Genomic DNA, 17,337 nt, shown 5'->3' with positions numbered 1-17,337 from the left:
CGATTTAATCAGGCGAGGTCGATCTAAACACGTACGGGACTCGTGCGTTTTACACACACGGAAGCGTTGCCCGTTCTTGTGTAATTGACAAAAACATCTGTGTACCTGTAACAATTTAATCGGCCGAGTCAGCCCAGCCAAGCATCTCCGCTTCTATGACTGGGAGACATGAAATTCACTGTCATGACCGTCCCCTGTCATTTTGCAGCATTTTATGTGGGCTGCAAGCCCCTTCCTCTCACTCCACTGAGCTTTGTACCTCCAGGAGGCTGCGGCGGGCAGGCGGGTGGTGGGCGGGCAGTGAGCCCAGTAGAGGTAGGGACAGGATTCAGGTTGGTGAAGCCAGGAGGCGGGGGCAGGGAGGAGAGAAGGGGGGGGGCGGGGGGTTTGTCCTCCAGGGAGCTCTGATGCTCATCTCGCTGCGCCGTCATTCGGGGCCATTTTGGCTTTTTAATTGCTGATGATAATTATCATCGTCATCATCATCATCATTTTTATCCTCATCAGGAGCCAGCCGCTGCCACTGTTCATTCATATTAAAAAAAACAAAAAACATCCTGCCTCAAATCCGGCTGTTCCTGACATTTCAAGACTCTTCACAGTGAATTCAGAAAATAAATAATAAATGACGACATGTGCAAAACGTGTTAAGAATGATGCGCGCACAAAACAATGCTGGGTTGTTTTCCGAACCCACCCGCTGGGTAGCTCCGGATTTTGAGCAGATTGGGTGACTTTTACCCGAGGTTTGCTGAATCATTTTGACCCAGCAGATCGGCTTGAAGCTTCTACTTGTGCCAATCGTGGATAAAACGGATCAGTTGTGTCAAGAAGGGCATCCGGTAAACTGCAACGAACATGTCACGCAAGTGTATCGCCGCGACGATGCCAGATGAAGGAAAATTGCTCATGCTTACTAAAAAACATAAGTTATAAAATGAGCATTATTTTTCACCATCGCTATACTGAAAGCCTTTTTCTTGCTAGCTTAAAGTTCACCAGCTAGCTATAGCTTAGTATTTTAGCTAGCTAGCTATAGCTATAACTAGCTATAGCTAGCTAGCTATAGCTGTACCCTGAAAACATGTCTTCTGGATGCCACGTTTTACACAACGGCTCGGTGTTGTGTAAAAGGTCAGTTCAGCTATAGCTAGCTATAGCTATAGCTGTACCCTGAAAACATGTCTTCTGGATGCCACGTTTTACACAACAGCTCGGTGTCTTTCCCGAAATTGCCATACGTGAAATATTTTGTGTTATTCAAGGATCGTAATATGCTGGAACGGAAAGCATTGCACAAATGCCGCATCCGTTTTCCCGCACTAGCGGGCATTTTATATTGCTACAAACTGGGTCTGCTTAAATTCAGTAATAACACACAATTATGTTTTCTAACCAACTCTTTTCAAAACCGTTTTCTCCTTTTTATGACCAATTTATGCAGTAATTGTCTTGTGGCTTGTGTGCTACAATGCAGTGGCTCCCACCACCACAGAAAAAAATTGCCTGCGAATTTTAACTGACTTACTTCAAATAGTTACACGCGCTTAAATGTCCGTTACGCAGTGTGAGCCACCGGCTGAATCACAATGCTACTCTGTTTACCGATTTCCCCCGAAGTGTCTCTCTTAAGTGGACTGACCCACCAAGTGAGCAGGTGACGCCGCGGACGAGCTGGCCTCCACAAGCCTGTTAGCTAGCGAGCTAGCCGGTGGCTATGCAAAGCCCCGCGGTGACTTTGTAGCATCTATTCCAGCCACCGGAGGCTTTATATTTTTACGGCTCCACACATGTACGGATGTGACGGGCGGAAGAAAGATGCCGCGATGTGCTATTCGAGTGACATTCGACAGGTGAGCCGGCTGCGTTTTCAAGCGCATATAGACCAACCGAGGACATTATTTTTCCTGATGTTGACACTTCATTTTATACTGTTTTTTTTCCCCCCGCCATCATTTAAATTTGTCAGGGGTTTTCAACAATTCTACTCTGTGGTGAGTGTGTCAAATGGACACGATATATTTCTTTTCACTTTACAAGGACTTGAATGTAGTGATGCGCCAATCTGCAACCGAGGGCGGCGTGGCGTCATTTAGGAAGCGCAGCAATCATCAAGAGGACACCAGCTTTATTCAGTGTGTGCGTGTGCGCGCGCTAACCACATTAATGGTCACATTTACCCTACAGAGATGAAGAACAGGATGCGAAGCTCTTCCTAATACATCATGGCAGGGTGCATACTCTTGTATGTAATTCATTCTAAAACGTGGCCTTTAAATCTGCTGTTTTTCCGTTGTTCTCTCCCCCCCCCCCTTTTTACTTTTGGCTTTGAATTTATATATTTATTTCCCACAGTGGGGGCAAATGGCTTCCAGCGTACCGTAGCATTCAGCGCAGCCCCAGCAGCTAGCCGGCCTCAAGTCGCTCAAACGTAAAATAAATCAGGGCACAAAAGGGAGCCGCCTCATTCCTGCAAAGGAGCAACCAAACAAGGAGGGACTTGAACTACCTTGGCAATAACAAATAGAAAGAAAGTCACCCCGGACACCAACATTAAAAGTGATTAATCATCTGCGTTCTCTCTTTACTTTTCAAACGGAGGGATTGTCCGGCTATAAATCTTCAAAGATGTACATAAGAATCACTTTCTAATGAAAGCCGGCTTTGTTCATTTGTCACCTTTAGACCCTTTCATTTAAATTACAAAACTTGTGACCTTGTGACTCGGAATATAGATCTCGGCTATTTTAGAGCCGAAGAGGAATTAATCCATAAATCTTGATGGTCGCATTCCGTGTTCATTAAAAGGAATCCACCCATGGCTCTTTTTTTCCTTCTTCTTCTTTTTTGTGCGGCCAAAGCAGATCAGCTGCTGTCAGGGCTTGTTTAGCCTCTTGAAAAAGTCATTATGGGGAGAGTGGAAGCACTTGCGTGTGACACCGGACAGACAGTTGAGCAAAATGAGTCATAGCTCAGCCATATTCGGAGTCAAACCGTTATCTTCGAACTGGAAATGGCCCAAGAAAATGGTGAAAGAGATCGGAATGGCTTTTATTTTTTTGCAATTGTGTATCCTTTCTCCATACTCGCATTTATTCAGTAATTTATATCTATAGTTGATTAGAAATGAGCAGATATACATTTTTGTCACTAATGTAAGGCATATGAGCCTTTTTAAATCAAAGTTTTTAAGCCACGCCCACTTCAACAGTATACCACGGCAAAAATGGAAAAAAGTATATATATATATTTACAAGCATTTTTAGTCCATTCACAGCTACACATTAAATTGACATCATGATGAACATTGGATGTCAAGGACATGCAGACTGCCAGATCCCGAGAGAACTTTTTCCCTAATTTTTTTTTCTGAAATATTAAATTTGTCATCATTTGAGTTAAAAATTTATTTTACTCATGAAAGAATCGCACCTTTTTTTTTTGTTGCCACAGATAGAGAAAGAGAGAGATAGAGCAAAAGATAGAGCGAGAGCTAGAGGGCGCTAGAGCGAGATGGATAGATAGATAGCTGGATAGATTTCAATGGGAAATATTTCATCAAATTGACTGAAGTAAAAATGAGCCCATGCCCGGAACATGCCGTCGCTATTTTATTTGACGCACCTCCTCCTTAATCCCTCATTCGCGCGCCTTTCCCCGGCGCAGGAAGGAAGGTGGACGGGAGGGGTCGTTAGCGGGGCCCCGGCGCTCAGGCCAAAGGGCCGCTGTGGCTTTAAGTGCGCTTCCTTGTGTGGCCGGCCGGAGCATCCAGAGCAGCCATCGCGCTGATGCAAAGTGACAGGGACAGATGTGACATATCGGTTCCGACACACTTCCATACCACCAGTCACAGGCTCGGGGTGACTCACATCCCCCTGCTCTGGTCCTGTCCCCCCGCTGCAGGACAACACCACGATGCTCCAATGAACCTCGCCGTCGCCCGCACTGCTGCCAGGTATGGGGCTGCCACAGCCAATTACACTGAAGTGGTGCACCTAGTGGAGAGGGCAGAGCCGCAGACGGGCTGGTGGGGTTGCGACTGGGGGGTGGGTGGGGGGGGGGGGGGGTTGGACGGGGTTTCTGACGAGTGCGCTATGTACGGGGGATGCGATCGCAGGTAAATCCAACAAAAGCCGCGGCCCGCTTTTCCTGACGCACTCCGTGTAGTGCCTCGCAGCGGGGGCCCGCCGCCGCCGCTGCTTACTCACAGCTCGTTTGCACATCGTCACCGACCGTCGACTGCGGAGGCTTTTAATATTTCATAAACGTATTTTTGCGGCGTAGAGAGCCGTTTCAGGAAACGGAAATGGAATTAGCCAACTCCAAATGGCCTGACTTATCTTTTAAATGTCACGTATCGGTCCGGCTTTGGAAGAATAAAGCGGTTAAGAGTAAAAGAACAAAAAGCGGGGGGCGGGGGGGATTCTGAATCATTTCATGAATAACCGAGATTTGAGGATCTCAACACGTGACCGCCCCCTGATGTTTTAAAAGATGGAAGCCCGCCTCTTGAAGGAGACGGCCCACTTTAAAAGTGGGAGAGGAGGGCCCCACATGGAGAGGGATTAGGCGGAACAGATAATAAGAGGGACGTTTTTTTCTTTTTTTTTTTTTTGTCTTTCTCCAGTTTCCTTGCACAAATGCACACTCGCCGCCTCTTCATTGGACGTCATCAAAATAAACCCAACAACGGTGCAAGGATAGATTGGACACACCATCTGCCCACTGCAGAGGTTTTAATTCAACAGCGGTGCTATGAAAAATGGCTGACGCCATTTACACGTTTTTCAAGATACAAGTCCTCATTCGGCTGATTTTTTTTTTTTCCAATCTTCAACTGAATCGACTGGGTCCAAATAATTAACCCAACCTTGGGTTAAAAGCAACACAATCTGCTCAAGATCCACAGCTAGCAGGCAAGTGGGTTAGGAAAACAACCAAGCATTTGTGTGTGTGTGTGTGTGTATTAGTTGAAGTTTACTCTCAAACAAAGAGAAGTTTTTTCATTTTTGGCTATGTCAAGTGGTGTATCCAAAACTAGCAAATTTGCTTGAGGAGGCCATGCTAGCTTAATGCTGGCACGTCATAGAAATCACAACTGACAGGCTAACACGTAGCATTGAGCGCTGCAGTCGCCCTTCAAGGCCGTATCTCACCGAGCGGTGATGTGATTGCGCGCGTCGCCAATGTTGCTTTTTTTCGTCAGGGTTCGTTCAAGGTCGCAAACAGTCGCAAAGACGTTTGCCAACAATTTTAATGGTCCCAAATAGGTTCTCTTGTCGCAAAGAAATTTTGAACATGTTCAGAGTTTGATGGCAACGAGAAAAATTGACCGGGCATGTCAGGCGAATGTCCGTTTGCAACGGTACTCTGTCAACACTTTTTCAATCGTGTCTGCATGACTGCCCCCCGGTGGCCAGGAGGAGTCACAATGAATTCACCGCGGTTCAAAAACTGTCATTGATGACATATGATTTATTTATGGTATTAGTCCATGTTTGTTTAAAGCACAGTATTGTATCTTTCAATGCCAGACATTTTCGGGAAAGACAACTCGTAGAGCACCGGCCATTTTTGGGCATTTTGACCGATCTTTCATGAGAGACGCAATATTGTGTTGACCGATGACATGCTCGTTGAATGTACCAAACGAAATGATCGACTCGTTTCTTTCACCAGACCGCTGATGGGACAACGGGGAAAATGGCAGCAGCCCCACATTGAGGCCTCTCTCTCTCTCTCTCTCTGCGGTCCTCGATGTCAAATTAGAAGAAGACAGCGTGTCATTCATCTCGCGGTCCTCATTTGCTGGGCCCGCGCTCGCGTTTTGATATGCGATCTCATTAGGCGCTATAGCTCTTCAACGCCGACATTAACAAACATTTGCCTTCCACAATTTTCAAAAGAGTCCCTCAGTCAGGGCCGCCGGGCCCCGCGTGTGACACAAAACAGGCGAGAGGGAAATTAGGTATGTCTGTTTCCTATTAATTACAATCCTGGGAAGTCTCCCATGGACACAAGTCGGGCCACTCTATTACGGAGAGAGGGGGGCGTTCGCTGATAAATTAATAATCCGGCTTGTCACCGGCCACAGATGAATTGCCCCTGGTGATTGATGCTGTTTTCTTTCATAGGGCAGGAATTTGATGTCAGAGCCAAATGTGTTATCAATGCCACGGGACCTTTTACCAAGGCGCTTGGTAAAATGGATGATCAGAAGAAACGCCGACATCTGTCAAGCCGGCGCCGGGGCGCCCATCGTCATCCCTGGCTATTACAGGTAACTAACGGCGGGCCCCTACGTCTCTGTCACTGTCCCTCTGCATCAGCCGCTCCTTAGCGCCGTTGTCTTCGCACTTCATTAGCCACGTGCCAGGAGAGGCTCCCGGGCGCAACAACAAGGGAGCTGTCCGCCGAGCTCTCTCGGCAACGTTCGGGTAAACGCGGGTTTCGACTGGGACCGGGGGTCAACGGCGGGGGTCCACTGCGTTTCTTTATCGCGTTATTACCATGACCGTGTGATCGCCGCTTCAACCGCAAGCGCTGTCAGCATGTGGTACAGCTCTCCTTTTCGCGCCAGCGTATAAGATATACCGGTATTACCGGGCAGACGCCATTGTCACCGATTGGGAAATCGAGTTTTACAGTTACGGTAGTTTTTATTTCATTTTGATATTTTTTTTAATTCTGTTGATTTTAGGTCAGATTTAGAGTGGGTTTGTTAGTTTTTACTATTTTAGATTTTTTTTCAATGATGGTTCATTTTAGTTTCCTTTTTATTAGTTCTAGTATGTCAATTGCAAGTCGATCTATCGAGCAATCTATCGACATTGTGATACAATACAGCACATTTGACAATAAAGTTGTATCCAATCCAATCGTCCTCCTTTATTTCTCAGTATTCTGTGAATGTGAATGCCAATGACCGCGGTCTAATTTGCCCGTCGTCTTATGAGCGAGACAGCAACCTCTACTTCTTGGGTGTGGGGCACCGGGGGGGAAAGAAGCCATTGGTTTGTCGGGCCCCAACATAGGGTTTGCACTCTCCTTCCGTCATGGCGTTTGTGACACTTTAGTCTCCGTTGATGTTATTTGTGCAAGGGCGGAAGGGCATTCCTGTGACCTATCTCCCCCCTTAGCCACCCCCCCACCCCCCAGTTCAATTGACTCGTTGCCATGCGCGAAACAGGGCGCCGCGTGTACCTCGGGTTGAGGCTACGAGGAACGCGGCGGACGGAATTGAAACCAGCTGAATTAATCTCCTGGAAACAGCCGTGACAGGAGCCTGATTATGGGAGTCCCTTGAACGGGGGCCGGCCTGTTTGTGCCCTCCCCTCAGCGGCAAAGCAAAGGTTAATGCAGTCGTCTTGTTAGTTACCCCGCCGTTTGCAACTCCAGTCCACACGACAACGCGGAGATCCTGGACCACGCCGCTGACATCCAAACCAGTTTTCCGTCAGCTTGGACTCTCGGAGAACAGGTGTCGGGTCGACATTTCTCAAATTTGTCGTTGACAAGACACCTTCAAAAACCTCGATGTGACTGTGGCCATTTTTCAAATCCAAATGGACATATTGACTCGATATACTTATATATATATATATATATAAGTATATATTTTGGCTTCTGTCTAATTTGAGCGTTAATGCCAATGACCGCGGTCTAATTTGCCTGTCGTCTTATGAGCGAGACAACAACCTCTACTTCTTGGGTGAATGGGGAGAGGGGGGGTTCGGGTGCCCCCCCATAAAAAAAGCTCCCATTTAAAATCTCGACTCCCGTTAACTTTGCATGGAGATGTTGGCCAGAATGCCTTTTTCATAACTTTCTTCATGTCATTTCCACGGAAAGCATCCGCACGTTACTGGAATCCTGTTTAAAAGATCTTGAAAAGATGCTGGTTTGACGCCAATCAATTCTTCTTTGGAATTTTACGTATACAATACAAACATACATCATGGCTGTTTTCCGAGTATCCCGCTGTCAACTGTCCCCAAAAAAAATCACCGTACGCTTGCACTTGAGGCACTGTAGGCAGCAGACCTAATTCATAACAGCCATTTATGATAATAAATACATGTCCAACAATCTCCAAATCCCCCCCCCCCCCCCCCCACTCCACCACTCCCTTCCAGTCCTCCACCCGACTCTCACTGATTTACAAATAGCTGATGGAGCAAGCAGCTGACAGAAATAAATGAGCTAATCTGATGGCTGTGTAGCACTTCCACCCAGATATTAATTCATCAGGAGGCCACAGAGTGCAGACAGATACAAATTCCCGCTTTAATTATGTATGGGAGCCCGGCTAGGAACAGGAGACACTTGCACGAGCAGGACTATTTCTCGGAGCAACTTTATGAAGCGCTTTGATCCCACGCTTACTTTGCTTTTCTTTCCGATGTCATCGTGTCTCCTTCTGTATCCACCCCCCCCACCCCTCCACCCGCCCGAACAAACACTCGAGACGAAGAAAGCCGCCGTCCCGTTTTTATAGCCGCGGGCTCGCGGAGGACATTTGATAATGAACAAGTGGAAAAAAATAACCTTTGCCACATTAAATGATATTGTTTTCGATTTGCAATTTTTACGAGGCCTTCCTGGAGCCCGTTTGATGTATTTTGTTCCCCACTGCCCGGCCTCAAATGGCCCTCTGCCGACTGGCGGGCTTCGCGAAATCGGTGGAGGCTTTATTGAAGGAGTGACCGGTGGGTATCTAAACAGAATGCAGGGCTATTGATTTCGCAGAAGTGCTCTAATTGTTTCCACGAGACAAGGGCTTGTCGCGATTATTTGATTGATTAGCTTGATGCAGGTCTGCCTCCTCAAGACCCCACCCCCCACCCCACCCCCACCACCTCCCTCCGCCTCCTCCCTCGGCCAGTTAATCGCACTGTAATCCCAATACGATGGTGTATTTCTAATCCATCATCATTATCATGGCTGCGCTCAGCACAAGATTAGTCCATGGGAGACTTGTTTCCGCACTTTCACAATTTCTCAATATTAACTCATCGCCGACTGCGGCGAGCCAATTTCTGTTCCGATCTGATGCGAGGCTCATCGACAATGCAAACGCAGACAAAAGACGTCGTTTTGTCAAGCTATTTACAGTCCAACATTTGAACTTTGCGTTCGTGATTAAACTTGAAATATGTATGGGGTTTTTTTTTTGGGTTGCGTTTTTATTTTTAAAGAATAATGGTCGTTTTTCACCTAAATTGCTACTAGATTAACACTGACTAAGATTTTGTTTTTGTTTTTGAGGAAAACGGGAAAATGACATCGGTTTATCATATATTAATCATATGGAACCGATGCACATGTTTGAATTAAGTGAATCCAAAGGATCTTTTTTTTTCCCCAGAGAATTTACCTACGTATCGTCGAAGGAAACTTTGACTTCAACCTATAGCTGCCCATCAAGGTGCCTGACATAAAACGCATGAAATTCAGGATCGAACAATGCAGCCACAAAACGCAGCGATGACAAGGAATTGACGAGTTACTTGTTCTGAAGAATCCTTCTTTTTTCAAAACAACACAATGTTCTGAAACGCAGCACGTGCAATCCCCTGCTTGCCCACTGGATGGCGCACTGAAATTGACGAAGAAGAAATGACCGATTGGAAAAGACACACTTTAACTAGCTACAAGGCGAAGGAAAACGATAGCTTTGCTCAAATATCAAGAGTGCAAAGTACGCCCTGGAACGGATTAATGGCATTTCCATTCATTTCAATGGATACAAATAATTTGAGACGCAAGAAAGTCAACTCACAAGCCAAGGCACCGCCGTATGCGGCGTATTTGCTTGTTTTGACTATGGCGTTGCGGTTGCACATTTGCAAAGCACAAGAACAGGACAAAGTTTGAATGTCATTCCTTTGTGCAAAGAGTCGACGCTCGAGATCAAATGGAGGAAGGCTTGCTTGCTTGCTTGTCACAGCGCTTCTTCACATTCAAGCCTCAGACTAACATCTCCCTTCAGGCACCGCGGCCGGGCTGACATGTGGCGTATGTCTGGGCGAGACCCTGCTAAAAGTCCCGTGGACATCAAATGAGCAACGGGAAGCCCGCAGCTTGAGAAAAGCAGAGAGGCGAGGGAAGAGGGAAGAAAAAAACAAAAAACAAAAGGGGGGGGGGGGATGCAAGTGTGAAGTGATGGAGCGAGACGCCGTGACTGGCGGAGTCCGCGCAGGCTCTCCGTCCTTGCCTGTGGTGGTGGCTCTTCGCTCATTTGTCTGAGGAGGAAGCGGGTTCTCGGACCAGAGGGCTTTGTCACAACGTGTGAAGGTGACACCTCGGAGGACCTGCCGCCCTCCCGCACACATGCGGCCGGCACGTTTCCTGAAGGGAGAAAGCACTGGCGCCGCGTCTCACGGTGACACTTGATTTCAAGCCGCGGATGCCTCTGCCGACTCCACCGGTCACTTTTGGTGGCTCCACTGGCGTGTTTGAACGCTCCCTTTGTTCACTTCCCGCAACCGTGGAACGGACCGGCTTTGCGGTTTGGCATGGCACACAACAACTGCCATTCCCCGCTTATGAGTCAGACGAACAAAGGAGGCATCAGTGCGGCGCGCTCGGCCTCCACAATGATGGTATGAAAAAGATTTCTTCTTCTGGCTGGATGTTGCCAGTCCCACGTGTCTGAAGAAAAACACGACTTGCGGCAGAGGAGTCATCGAGGCCCCGCTCCAAAAAATTTAATGCCAACAAAAGTCTCTATCTGGTGGCATCTTAAAGCCACTTGAACTATGTTAAAGTGAGTTGAGGAGCTTCATTCAGACAACATTGTCTACAAACGTAGTGTTTGTGGTGTCCGGGTACCAAGGAACTATGCCAATGCAAGTTGAGGACCCCCCCCCCCCCCCCCCGCGTGCTTTGGAGCCATTTTTGTGGCATCTCAATGCAAGACAACTGCTGTGTGGCGAAGTAAGTTGAAGAGCTTCATTAAGACAAAAGTAGAGCCAAGTTTAATTCTCACTTTTTTGGGGGGGGGGGCTATTTATTTGTTCTCATTTTCCATACGGGCCTCCTTTTTAAGTCTTCAGCTGCTTCCTGAGACCTATTAAAAGAATCGATGGCAGCGGTTTAATATACCTCCCGAGATGTTGATCACGCATAAGTTAGCTCGGAAGCCGCGACAAATATCCACCCCGCCTTCATCTGCATGTCTTCATCTTTTATGGCCCATGCGAGGCCTCCTGCTCCACTGCTACTCAGCCGCCATAAATGTTTAAAAAATGACCTTTGGTAACGAGTTTGTCATTGTTTGATTCAGAAATATCAACCGGGCCATTACGGCGGGAGCTATTTTTTCCAATCAATATACAATAGTGTATTAATATTTAATTTTTTTTTATATGTCACTATGTTAGGGAGACAAAAACGAGCAAGGCTGTTGCGATGCGGCCGGCGGCTATTTATTTTCATGCGGTGACACCGAGAGAATTTACTGCATTTCGGCACACGCGCGCACGTGATTAGATGACATAGATTTGGTGTACAGCGGATGTATTTTGACTTGATGGCCTCGACATTGCATGTACGCTGTCATGAGGTCAGAGATCTCCCATACAACTCAGCAGTTGCTTTGTTGGCTCTCAACGATGTTGGTCAAATCATATTTTTAGTTCAATGGGTGCATAGGGGGGAAAAAAAAACGTGACTTGGGCAGGATAAACGGCCCGAGGCACCAAAAGAAAATGAATGCACTTGCAAGGAGCATGGAGGAGCCGTACACACCGGAGAACACTAGGCCACGCCTCTTGAAGGCACACATCAAAACAATGTCTTGGGTTCCTGGTTTATGTTTTACGTGACATTAGAATATGGTGCTGTTTTTCTTCTTTTTAAATCGTGCAACAAAACATTTGTGGTGTTTTTTTGGCGGTGGGGAAGCTGGAATGCCGCAAACTCACGGTGCACTAGCACTGCCGTGGAAGAAAATATCAAAACAAAAAGAATGTTTGATTGTATTAAGGGAGCCTAAAATATCTTTTTCTGGTGCTTTTATAATGACCGTCAAAAACGCTCCCATTTTTGCTGGATTCTGACATGCGTACGTGCTGTTGTTATGGTGACCATTTCAAACGTAAACAGTGGCAAACATTTATCGAAATAGTGTCGCCTCTGGATATTTACTCGTTTCTTTTTGTGTTAAATTCTTGCTGATCATACTGTCAACGCCGCCTCGGACTTGGAAGTGAAGCGCACAGACGACGACGCACGGCGGCTCGCGGGCCCGCTCAACTTTGCCGTGATGAATTTTAACCCTTTGCGGCTCACAACCAGAGGCTAGGGAAGCCTAATCTGTGATCTCAATGTTTCTGGAATGTTTAAAAAGGTCAATATGCTGATATTTTTGACAGCGCTTGACCTTTAGGGAAAAAAGTCACAAAACCATTGGAATTGGAATAACTTCTTTGTTTAGTTCTGCCAAATAATGTATCAGAGTCAAAGCATGCTGTCTCCCAGCAGCATCTGCCCATGAGTGAGCGGACTGTTAATCCCTCGTATTGATCTGATATCAAAAGGTGCTATTTAAATGCAGCGTGGCGCGCCAGGGGCCGCCATCAGTCGGCGGGCGGTGTTTGGAGACTGGCTGGGTCGCCCCGGCCAGGTTTTTGTCTGTGCCTTTGTCCAGGTGGCCCCAACATCTGTAGAGCCGGGCAGAGCGCTCCGACCCACAGAGGCTGAGAAAAGTCAGGCTTTTCATTCATTACTTTGGTGGCGCAGATGTCACATTAAAAGAGCTTTTCATGACAAGAACACAATTGAAGGGTATGAAAGAATGTGGTCAATTCGAAGTCGTTGCAACTTTGCATTAAAAAATAAATAAATGCAGACCTGCACCAATTTTAAAAAATACATATTTTTTAAGATGGTGCAACATATAGCATTTGAGCTCCAGATGGGTTTTACATTATTTGCAGTCGTTTATTCAATTGACATTTTAGGCGGATGATGAAACATATTTTCCATTGAAATGAATGGAGGCGCCATTCATCTCCAGGCTAAAAGAAAAAATTGTATTGTGTTAAAAACTTTATAAAACATATTGCATAATCTTCCCTCCATCAGGGGTTCTGGTATTTTGCAGATTTTTTTTCTGAAGATGATTCACTGTCAAATCCTCTTCAGTCCTGCTTTTTATGCCTACAGAAAACAATGGCTGGAGGTTCGTTTTAGAATGCTCATCGTTGGGCGTAATTCTTGACATATATTGTGAGATGCTATGTTTATTGGCTCTAAAAATATGGCTGGAGTGTATTTAAATAGTGTATTTCTGTACTATGGCTTTCACATATTTGCAGGGGTGGTCTGGAGCAGAACCGAGATGGCGACACTGATGCTATTTGTTAGCTCATCTATGATTTCTTTCATTGTTTATTAGCATGAAGCTAATCAGATTTCATCAAGGCAAAGCTTCAATATGGGGTTGTTCTAAATACATAACGTGGAATTCTTTACGTTTAGTTTGGGGGGGTAGGGGGGATGACAATAAATAGCTTGAAGCCTCTGCTTTGAAAAATGATTCTCTATCTGCGAAGCTGCTGCTTGTTGTCAAGCGAATTAAGTTCACTTGACCGCATACACCGCTTGCGCTTCAAATTTCGGCTCTCAAGTCAAAGCAAAGACGAGTAAGTCGGATCGCACGTATCTACCGGCACCACCGTAGCGACAAAGTAGTGGAAGCGCTTTCCACCTCGTGCGGCCCTGTCCCTTATTATGAATGTTGGTGACCGCGGCCACCACAATGGCAATAATCCCCGAATGTCTCTCCCCAACCCGCTCCTTCAATTCCGGCGGCGGTATTCCCGCACATGCATTAGATTGACCTCACATTAACCCAAATACATTTGATCTTTAAGAGCCATAAATTGGCTTTTGTCATTACCATAGGTTAATTACAGAGATTTGCTCCGTACCGTTGCTACACTGAGATTGCAATAATAAGCGGCGCACAAAAGCCATTCATGCCGCCCGCGTGAGCACTAAATAGGCATTGTTTTGATCTTGCTATTCCTGTCGGGAGTTGTGTTTGCATTGCTCTATTATCAGCGCGCTTACCTCGCAGCACTTGTGATACGGCGAGATTCTGCTGAGGCGGCCTCAAACCGTGCCCTTCCGGTCATTCTCTGCGAAGTAAGTCAGCAAACGTGCGGGCCAGACGTGGACCCCGTGACTCTCACTGCACTCTTAGTTTAAGGTTTCTTTTTGGAGACACTGGTCTATTTTAGAACTTTTACCTGGCTGACCGTTTCGGCTGTTGCTTCAGCCTTCACCGCAGCTGTCAGTACTTGCTGGTCTTAACAACACACTGATTTCTCTGCAGTGTTTTCACATTATTTTCTGTCTCGATAGCGAAAACGCCACATTGTGGGGCGTACGGTTATACCAACGAGTCTGGGAGAAGCGCCACACGCACATTTTATCGGTAAGAATACAATGAGCGATTTTATCTCAAAATGTCCATCTCCGAGTGCTAGGCCGAGATTCGTTTGCGTCATGTTGGAAAAAGGAAATGAAGGCCACACCCATCGGGACAAAATTCGAGCCAAACGGTTAATGTTAGTTCTTTGAGCGGCTTTCATTATTCCATTCGGGGATCCTGGCATAAAATGCAGAGTGTTTTCTGCAAGGGGAAGACACGTTTTCAGTATGAGTGGCAACGTAAGATGGCCGCCCGCGGGTTTCAGCCGTGAGGGGCCAATGGTTAGTTTGTTCAATTGTACGTAAGACTGTATATACACTGCAGTTGTTTTTTTCATCAAGGCTTTGTCAAGGGAATCGTAATGGAGGTGAAAAAAGAAATTGCAGCTCGAGCTACCGGCTGCACGCCATTATTTTTCCTCTTCTCTGAGCACACCTCTTGAAGTGAAAAAAACAAAAACAGAGTGGCATGTTTTTCTTAAAAATGTCATTCGGAATTGTCGAACCACTTTTAAAAATTGCACTCTAGTGCAGCCGCTCCGAAAAGAAGGCGTCTAACAAATAATAATTCCGATCGATGTGAAAGGATATGAGGACGACTTGTAAATACAAGTGGTCGCTTGTAGTGACAAAGCCGCCCATTTATGACTTGACTCTGCAATTTCCCCTCAGCTCCAAAGCTTGCTGACCCAGATTTCTATCTTGCTTCACTCTCGTCATCGTCCTCATTGGAAGGTGCATTATGGCGCCATTACACAATACGCACCGAACACGATACGGGAAGGTTAGAGACCAGATGTACTCTTTGCTTGTACGTGCACATCATAACCACGGTGACAAATAAGCAAGAACGTCAGTCCGCCCTTAGGGTGTACCGTCGTGAAAAGTCGGGCTGGTTTTAGATTTCTGTGCTTCAGTCACATCGCGCAACACGGGAAAATCACCGGATCGCATCTTTCATTGACGTCACACAATCATCCCGATGATATCCGCAGAATGTACTCAAATTCATCTTGAACATCGTTCTTTGACGCGCTTTTACATTGACTAGCGTTTTCTGAGCAGAACAGTGAGAGAAAAAAAATAAAAAATGAGCCCACACAATAATTGCTTCGGATAATCTTTCACTGGCCTCTGACAATCGGGCTTCTGTTAACGGAACGGAAGGGGTGGAAAAGGCTCAAATGTATCTCGAATATCGTTACCCTTCTTTGACATTTTTCAGAGCAGATCGTTGAGACAAAAATTCATATGAACACACCCCACAACACAGATAATTGCCGAGGAGAATCTTTCCGGGGACGTCGGACTTTGATCCCAAAGGGAGGGAAATGCTCTTTTTTTTTTTTTTTATCATCGTATGTTTACCCTGCTTGAGTCTCACCATGTTTTTTTTTTCCCCCCACGTCTGTTTAATGCCAAATTGTAAATAAGACATTTAAGCGCAAAAAGCATGACGGAGTTTACTTTTAATTAGACTTACAGCGAACCCCATTTTTTTTTTCTTTTTTGTACCGCTCACAAACAGCCCTTCCTGCCTCACCTTTCTACAGTGACAGCGCCAAGTCGTCGTCTCCAGCTCGGTGACAATGATGAATGCAGAACATGAAACACATTAATGCAGCAGATTCCGCTCAATGTCAGCCCTTTCTTCACTGTGTCAAGTTAAACAAACAAGATCAAGCTATAGGAAAATGGTAATTGACCCTCCAGAGATACGGCTTCTGTTATGGGTGCACAGAGGTCGAAGGTCTCCCCCCCCCCGCCCTTCACACCGTCCCCACCCCCACCCCAGCCGCCCCCTCTGATACAGTTAGATGGAGATGCCGTTTGAGAAACCTGGTCTGGCCAGTGTGCGGAAGCCGCTTCTTCTTCTTCTGAAGAAGAAAGCGACTTCTCACACTGACAGATGTAAATTTGAAGAAGAAATGGTCATGTTTTTTTTTTTTTTTTAAATCTCTCTATATACATACACTACTCACAACAAGTTCGGGGTATTTGGCTTTCAGGTGAAATGGATGGAAAATTGTCAAAAGTTGACGCTACGGTGAGAACGTATCATGCGAGTAGGACATTTGAGTCGAAGGGTGCACTGGTGATTTCCTCATCTCAAACAATTCATGCATTCATGCACCACAGCAAAAAATTTCAACGTCTCAATAGCTCGTCATGTGCCCTCGAGCAGCGGTCCCCGACCTTTTGTGTCCCACGGACCGGTTTCATGTCAGGGAATATTTTCAGGGACCGGCCTTTAAGGTGTAACGGATAAATACAACAAAATAATATGATATGACCAACGTGAAAACGGCGCTATTTTCGGAACATAATAATTAACACGAATCATGACACGAGGAACGTCCGAGCTGGCCGAAACACTCTCTGGTCGCTACGGTAACGTTTAAAGGCGCCTTCAAAATAAGATACAGGTGCATGAAAAATATGACTCACCACCGCCACATACTATGCAGACTGGGCTTCGTGCTTGGGAATCTCCCGTTGAGATAAATCCATATTTTAAGTAGGAAATCCTGATACTGTCTATTAAATGTAGCCTTCTTTTTCCTGAAAGTCGTAAGGTCCTCTTCTGTCTCCTGGCTGGGCCTTTTCCCTTTCCCAAAGACTTTTTTTTTTTTGTTTTTTTGTAAACTCATTTTGCTAGCTCCCGGGTTTCATTTTAGCGGTAACCCATCATGTGACCGAGAAGCGCGCCCTCACATCCGACAACATTCCGACATTTTGTAGACGGATTTATATTTTCAAAATAAAACCTCTTAGAGATTCCGAAATGAATAAAACGGAAGTAATGCAAGTTATTTACTCTTTCTGTGCGGCCCTGTACCAAATGACCTGCGGACCGCTACCGGTCCGCGGCCCGGGGGTTGGGGACCACTGCCC

The 17,337-nt window shown here is 46.1% G+C and overlaps 1 protein-coding gene across 6 annotated transcripts in view; it reads right to left on the bottom strand.

Annotated features, from left to right (window-relative positions):
• Positions 1-17,337, bottom strand: part of nr4a2a (nuclear receptor subfamily 4, group A, member 2a) — an 88,404-nt gene that overhangs the window by 14,116 nt on the left and 56,951 nt on the right. Inside the window, exon 1 of one of the 6 annotated variants that reach the window (XM_086123754.1) lies at positions 3,870-7,141. The exons of 4 other annotated variants lie outside the window; for them this stretch is intronic. The gene's annotated coding sequence lies outside the window, so the exon portion shown is untranslated. Of the gene's footprint in view, positions 1-105; positions 1,007-3,869; positions 7,142-17,337 lie in introns of those variants that run through there. One more of the 6 variants, XM_086123756.1, reaches the window with a different exon arrangement.

The sequence above is a fragment of the Hippocampus guttulatus genome, chromosome 11 (genome assembly GCF_054856545.1).
Source record: "Hippocampus guttulatus isolate MCC_2025c chromosome 11, RoL_Hgut_1.0, whole genome shotgun sequence".
Lineage (NCBI taxonomy): Eukaryota > Metazoa > Chordata > Actinopteri > Syngnathiformes > Syngnathidae > Hippocampus > Hippocampus guttulatus.
Note: the sequence above shows the minus strand (reverse complement) of the source record. Positions and strands in the feature narration are given on the sequence as shown.